Genomic DNA, 8,310 nt, shown 5'->3' on the forward strand with positions numbered 1-8,310 from the left:
GGGCCTGCTCTTCCTCCCATTGAAATCAATGATAAACCCCATGTGAGTCTAGTGGTTAGACCCCAAAGTCTGCTCTCCTTGTTCACATGAGCATTTATTTCCAATGACTACAGTAGAATTACTCTAGGTCCTGATTTAGCAAAGCACATGAAGTGCATTGCTGAATTGGACCTAATGAGTAAAATGAATAGGATTTGTTGTCTGTTCAACCACTTTTTCCATATATATGCATGTTATATGTAGTTTGAATTCCAGGAGCTGTAATTTTCTTACATGCAAATCAACTAGTTGTTCTGGATGGAATTCCACCCCCGCCCAATTAAGAGAACAATTATTAGGTGTTGAGCAGTCCTTCATTTCAGTCTAAATGGAGGACACCCAGCACCTGTCAGGAGGCGCTAGTATTTCTTAGCATGGGGCCTTTCTTCCAGTCTATAGTGCATTTGGTTGGGTGGCTTATGATAGTGCCTTTCTGGAGGAAAGTTTTATAAAGCCATATATGCAGGTGGTTAAGCTAGGAAACGTGAACTTTGAAGTGTTAGGGACTGTATGGGGGCTAGTAAAAAGAAAAAATAAGGCTACAGAGATTTTCAGTGATTTGGGGATGAGGTTTTTGTCACTGGTGATAAGCGTTTACTTTAAATAGCTAATATGGTTTAGATTATATTAGTTGGAAATTTCCCCATCTGGTTTTGTTTCCTGGAGGATTGAGGTCATGTAATACAACCGGGGGGGTGGATGGGGTTTAACGTATCACATAAGCTTTGGTAATGTAGACTGTGTCAGCATGGGCTCATCAGGCCTGGTGCGTAAATGTGCCATCTGCTGCACAGTCCCGAGTTTCACAACAGTCTTACTCCATGGAGTAGCTAAAATGCTTTCACTTCTACTTTTTTCTTCAGCTAAAGGATAACTGGGAAAGGCTGCTGCTCATCTCAGTGTAAGCAACCCTCTGAGTGAAGTCTACCTTAATAAATAAAAAAAAGAGGCTTATAATTACAAACCCCATTTTTAAACCTTATTTGGGGGCCTTAATTGCATTGCCTGTATGTAACCAAGTAGCTTAGGAGCAAATTTTGGCTTTTTGAGTGAACTGGGTGGCATTTGAGCCAATGAGCTTATGGGGAATGGGGATGCCACGACTGTTTCACCTATAGGCTGTGTCTGTGGCGCCACACAGGACCGTAACAACTGACTGAAACGACAGTTGAGGATGCTGCTACTCATAAGATTGGATGCTTGTTTTTCACTTTTGTGCCACATCATTTTACTGCAACGTTCACCAGTTGCTGGTGCCAGTCTCTACTGAGGCTGGCTGTGAGAGCGCATGCACACATGTACAGGAATCTGGCTTGCTGACTCTTCGTATGATTCATCTGTTACATCCACAGGTAGCCAGCCGTCCATGGGGAAGCCACAGCTTTTCCGCTACAGGAAATAAGTGCCCCGTTAAAGTTCTTTCTGGGCTCCCATCTCACCTGCTTTTGTTATGAATGTTCCGTCTCAAACACGGGCTGGGTTTTCCAGACTTCCCTTCCCTTTTATCCTAACAGTGAAGGCCTGCTTTAGTTGTAAACATCTAATTCTTTAATCCCGTCTGTTCCCACTTAAAGCTAATGACTGCAGTTGTTACAACATGCCAGCACGAATTCATGTGTATTAGTTTCTTTTACTTTCTGCTGAGCCTTTTCTTTTACTCATAACTTCCTGGCAGTTTTGTACACTTGCTGGGGTCAGGGGCAGGGTCATTCCAACCTTTCCTTTAACATGCTTCCCGTTTGAGCTGGTTGGAACTTTTTGGACAGAAGATTTTTTGTTTTGTTTTTTTCTATCAGGTATCTGACAGAAACTTGCCTGGTTTCCTCCCAGCCCAGTTACCTGCTTCAATGAGCTGCCCATCAGCCTGCCATAGTCCCTGGGTTCCCCAGGCTCACAGCCCTGCTCAGTTTCCCTGACAGTGAGCTGCTCACAACTGCCTGGCCAGCCAGCTCTCTGACTCCCTGCTCTCAGGGTGCTCTCTCACACTCATCCTATTTCCCTGTGCCCCCTCCCCAGCTGCCTTTTGTGTTGGTGTTGTACTCCCCCACTTATTGGCGACTTGCATCCGGGCCTCCTATTGTGCAGTCTGGCAGGGATCAGAGTTCAGGCATGCTCAGCGCATGCCCCCAGGAACAGGTCTTCACTGTTACAATAGTATGCACCTGCCTAGTTTGAGAATTGTGCTTGGTGAGGGTGGGAGGGGACCTCTGGGGCTTCTGTTTGAGCTAGGGCTCCAAGCTGCTTGTTAGCTATGCAGTGACATCAGGCAGCTGGTGGCTTTGTGGGAACTTAGGTGTCTATAGGGTTTGACAACAGCTGAGCAGTTTTTAGACTGGCAGTGTCATCGGCACGGGGACTTGGGTGCATAAAGAGGCAGCTAGGCATTCAAGTACCTTTGAGGCTCTGGGTCCAAGCCATCAACTTCTCCTCACTTAAATCCCTCCTAAAAACCCACCTTTTCCTTGTCATCCACAAGTTGCGAGTGTTGCTCTTAGAATACATATGGCCAGAGTCAATGAAATGTTTAAGCTATGCACACACAAACACTGAGTGGCCAGGTGACCTTTATCCTTCCTTACCACAACAGCCCTCCCTTTATTCTCTGTTTCTTTTGTTCATTGCATCACATTTAAAACTAGAGCCAGTCCTGCAAAGGGTTATATACCTGCTTCATTTTAAGCCCAGTGGCTCTAAGTGAACTACTTACGGTCTGTATGTAAGTTTTTGCAGTACTGGGGCATTCATTTAAACTCTTCAGAGCTTTCCATCTTTTTTCCTTTGCTATGTCCAGCCAATAGCACATTCTTGGGCACGGTGTAAACAATAAATCTATCTAAAGCTGAATTTAGATCACAAAAACTAGCAATGAAAAGGAACTTTTAGGCACTCGTTTATTTATTTCTGTAAGGCATCATGCACATCTATGCGACTGCGTAAGTAATAAACAGTAACAAATGTCACTGTTGGATTGCTCCCAATAGAGTTTACAAGTTTTTTTTTTAGTCTGTTTCCTAATGGAGTTAAGCTGTTAGACATTAAACCTATGTCCATGTAAAAAATATGGAGGTGATTGAATAATACCTGCTTTGTGTTTATATAGACCTTTTCATACCCGGATCTTACACTGCTTACTTTGGAAACATTGATTATGCTTCCAACTTATAAAGATAAATATTTTCATCTTCATCTTCAGGATGGGAAAACCGAAACCTGGAAAGGTGAGGTGACACAGGGAATCACAGGAGAGATACAAGTGCAAATAACATCCATTTACTGATGAGCATCAAAGTCTATAAAATGTTTTCTAGGAAGGTAGAAGAAACAACTTAACATTTAATGGCTTTCACTGGGAGTATTTAAAAACAAATCTCCCTTTTTAATTGGAGGGCAGTTGGTCTCGCAAGTATGTCATAAGCCGCCAAATCAAGAAAGCTGCTGTCTAGTCCTGGTTCTGCCCTGACCTACTATCTCACTTTGGGCAAATGACATTGAGTCTCTGTGCCTCTCTTTTTTCCCTCCTTTCCTTTACCTTTCTTGTTGGCTATTTTGATTTTAAGCTTTTTGGGGCAGGCACTGTTTCTCACAATATATTTGTACAGCACCTTGCACATGTGACCCCCAGTCTCAGTCTGGGTCTCGAGGCAGTATTGTAACACAAATAATCCTCATGCCCTTTCTTTCCATGTTTTATTCTGGCGCACCTTATTCCATTTGAATGCTGACAAGGGAAAACAACAGGGAAACAGCAACATTATGACACAATGTTACTTTTCACACTGTTCTCAGGGTAAGATTTATGGTCCACTAATGGCAGCTTCTTGATCAGCTTATCCCTTCACTCCTTTCATGGAAGTCCACTTGGCTGTGTGAAGACACTTCGCTTTGCTTTCTCATGTTGAAAAGTGCTTTCCAAATTATCTTCGGGGTGCAAATATTGAACGACCTCAGGCGCTCTCCTTTCTGCTTTGCTGGCCTGACTGTGGAACTCTCTTCCCATTTTTCCCTTCAATTTTCCCAGCTTGAATATAAAAATAATGCTGGGCATTTACACTGCAGGACACTTAAATTCTGCGACAGACAGCGCCAGCAATGGACACTTGCCACTCCTGGGTGAGCTGAGCAAAATCTGACATAAATGCCCAAAAATGTGCACAGAGACCACCTCTGCAGGGTCCAGGCTCCATGACTTTGGCGTGAGAGGAAGCAGAGCCATGGAGAAGTCACTTTGTGGAAGTACACTAGGAAGGGACTGCTGCTGGTGCTGCTGTGCCATCTATTACCCCTGGATTAGGGGTGGCCTGCACAGGCATGACTAATCAATGGCAACATAGTTCATAATACAGCTGGGCTGTCAGAAGAGAGGGAAAGCCTGGAATCTATCCCCTAGCCTTTCTCTGCCCCCTCCAAAGCCCTGCCCCAAGAGGGGAGATTCAGCTCAAACCCCGCCTACACTGTAGTCAATCTGATCTTTGCCATAGTCATCACTAAGATCAGGATTTAGACCATTGAGTTTCCAGCTTTCTCCAAGATCTTCCTTGAAAGCTCAGACGAGGCTAATAAAGGTCAAAAATCTGCCCATTGAAGTCAATGAGAACTGCATTCACTGAATGAAGTTAGAACTTGGCCTGAACTAATGAATTTGTGTGTCCTCATGCTGAAGTAAGTAGGTAGGTAAGTAAGTTTTAGGTGGAGAGAGGCAGCGCAAAATGGAGAGGAGAATTCAAGAATGCAAATAGGAACTTCTGCAAATAAGCGCAAATAAGGCCCAGATCAGTGGCATCCCCCCTATGGTACAGATCAAAGGATTCTAGGCAGCAGCCCCAAGCTCCTCCCCCTTCCTTTGCATTTCACTTCTAGCTAGACAAATGGCTCCCAACTCAGTCTGTTGGCTTCTGACATACCCTTTTATATGTACCTAATGAGAGGCTGAGGTTCCCAGCAGGTGGCAGGGCTCCTAGGAGTAATGCAGAGCATTGCCGCCCCTAAATCCCTATGAGGCTTTAGCCCTTTGACACCCCGCATTCACTCACAGCAAGAGCCATAAAAACAAAAGCCAGACAACAGCATGGGTCTGTGTAGTCAGCCACTAGCATTAACAAATCTGACAGGAAATCAAAGCTGACTGGATTCCTTTACAATGCACCGCCAAACAGAATTCCAGGAGCAATCTATTTAGTCATTTGTTTGACGACTTGTGGGGGAAAAAAGCAAACCAAACCATCCCCTTTTCCAACAGTACAGGCCTGGGTATTTGGTAAATTACATATTGGGCTCCTCAAAAAGTCTTGTCCTAATTATGGTTATTAAGTTAAACTCATGCTCAAAGCGAGAAAAATATTGGCTGTGTTGGAAAGTCACCATTTAACTCAGTGGAGAGCTAGTAGCAGGAGAGCTAACCCCAAAATATTTTAAAACATACAACACCATATCAAGTTTCAAATTCCCCACTGTCTGCAGCCTCTTCAAAGCAATGGAGACGCTCAGTGCTGTGTGCTATCAGGACTTGTTAATATGTGATGTAAATGATGCAGAAGAAGGAATTGCATGTTCTGGCACAAAGAGTGAGAAACAGAAGAGTATTCCCCCATCCCTGAACAGCCACTCAGCAAGCAACAGAAGAAGATTTAAGTTCTTATGCCAGAGTTTCCCAAACACTTGCTTCTCTCCTTGTTCATCGAGATTAAATGACACTATGAGAAATAGAGACGAGGCCTCAGTTAACACCTGGTGAAGCAGGGAGCAGAAGGTCAGTCGTCACGTTACTTCATAGCACCTGTGCTCAGGAAATGTGTGAGCACTGTCTTGTTGGTAGAAAAACGATGGCCTGTCACACCACTCCAATGAAAACGAAAATAAATGGAATTGTGAAGTGAGAAAAATATCTTTAAAATCCAAATGTCAGATTCACTTGGTACAGTCTGGCTGCTTTGTGTGGCTCTAGTGACACAAAACAGCCCTACAGCTGGTTTAGCTGTTAGCTGGGTTTATGGCTGCTTTACACGGCCAGAGAACAGCTAAAGCGTATAGCTGAATCAAACCCAAGGCGTCTTACTTTAATGCTTACTTCTTGGCAGATACTTATTAGAGGCTTTTAAACAGTCACAGTGGGATTCATAAACTAGGTGTTGCCCCGCCTACCTTGCCTGTGGGCCTGGTCTGGTAGACAGGTTCTGAGCGTGCCTAAACCCGCACTCAAGTTGCAGTGTGGAAGGTCTAGGTTGGATATTAGGAAACACTATTTCACAAGGAGGAGGGTGGTGAAGCAGTGGAATGGGTTACCTAGGGAGATGGTGGAATCTCCATCCTTAGAGGTTTTTAAGGCCCAGCTTGACAAAGCCTTGGCTGGGATGATTTAGTTGGTGTTGGTCCTGCTTTGAGCAGGGGGTTGGACTAGATGACCTCCTGAGGTCTCTTCCAATCCTAATATTCTATTATTCTATGATTCTAAGCAGGCAGCAGTATCTTCCATAAATGTAAACAAACTTGTTTGTCTTAGCGATTGGCTGAACAAGAAGTAGGACCGAGTGTACTTGTAGGCTCAAAGTTTTACATTCTTTTGTTTTTGAATGCAGTTATGTAACAAAATAAAAATCTACATTTGTAAGTTACACTTTCATGATAAAGATATTGCACCGCAGGTGAGTTGAAAAATACTATTTCTTTTATCCTTTTTACAGTGCAAATATTTGTAATAAAAATAATATAGAGAGATCTCTGTATACTTTATATTTTGTGTGGTAATTGAAAGCAATATGTTTGAAAATGTAGAAAAACTTCCAAAATACTGAATAAATTTCAGTTGGTATTCTATTGCTTCACAGTGCAATTAATCGTGATTATTTTTTTTTAATCGCGAATAATTTTTTTTGTTAGTCGTGTGACTTAACTGTGATTAATTGACAGCCCTAGTGTTTTTATTAAAATGTTTTTCATAGCTATTTATATATTGACATATTGATTATACACTGGGATCACTTAATCCACCACTGAGTGAAATGAAATAATTGTTTCATACAGCATGGCAACTATATACAAAAGCTTGGGACAGGAAGTGAAGCATACCCTTGGAAGGAGAAATGTCGGGCAGGATGAATTGAAGTTGGAATTTGGCCAAGACACCATCTTGTAAGTGCAGCCTAACACAAGCAACTGAGAGGGAGTTCTTTTCTCATGTCATTGTGACAGTTTTATATAAATGACATTTCATGGATATAAAATGACAAATAATTAAAAATTGTGACAAATTACTAAACAGAATCATATACATCATAGAAATATAGGATTGGAAGGGACCTTGATAGGTCATCTAGTCCAGTCCCTTGCACTGAGGCAGGACTAAGTATTATTTAGACCACCTCTGAGACGTGTTGTCTATCCTATTCTTAAAAACCTCCATTGACATAGACTCCACCACCTCCTTAGGTAATTTGTTCCAGTGCTTAACTACCCTTACAGTTAGAAAGCTTTTACCAATGTCTAACCTAAATCTTCCATGCTGCAATTTAAGCCCATTACTTCTTATCCTGTCCTCGGTGGTTAAGGAGAACAATTTATCACCCTCCCCTCTGAAACAACCTTTTATGTACTTGAAGACTGTTATTATGTCCCCCTCAGTCTTTTCTTCTCCAGACTAAACAAACCCAATTTTTTCAATCTTTCCTTGTAGGTCATGTTTTCTAGACCTAATCATGTTTGTTGCTCTCCTCTGGGCTTTTCTGCAAATTGTCCACATCTTTACTGAATAATAGACTATTGTATCTTGGTTTATTTATCTATTTTCACATGTATATTTCTTGCTGGAAAATTATATGTCAATACAGTTTAAGGTCACCAGCTCTTAAAAGGAGTTTTTCAGTGGGTTCAATCCTGCTGTGCATCAGCTTTTAGAGGTGGTCTAATACGACATAGATATTTTCCTGTCATTAGACAAGCACTTTTCACACTTGGCCCCCTATCCTGCAAGCTCATCCCTACATCAGTGTTATGCTCCACAGCTTGGTGGTTGGGATACTGATTTGGTATGTGGTAGGCTAATGTTCAAAACCCTCCTCTACCTAATACAAAGCAGAATTTTAAATGAGTTGCACCTAGCGAGGGATAGAAAAGACAACAAGAAGAGGTTCTTTAAATATATTAGGCACAAGAAACCGAAGGAAAATGTAGATCCTCTACTTAGCTGGAAAGGAGAGCTAATAACTGATGACATCAAGAAAGCTGAAGGGTGAAGAATTTCAAGTCAAAATAGAGAAAAAAGAGGTTAATGAATATTTA

This window comes from Chrysemys picta, chromosome 1 (genome assembly GCF_011386835.1).
Source record: "Chrysemys picta bellii isolate R12L10 chromosome 1, ASM1138683v2, whole genome shotgun sequence".
NCBI lineage: Eukaryota > Metazoa > Chordata > Testudines > Emydidae > Chrysemys > Chrysemys picta.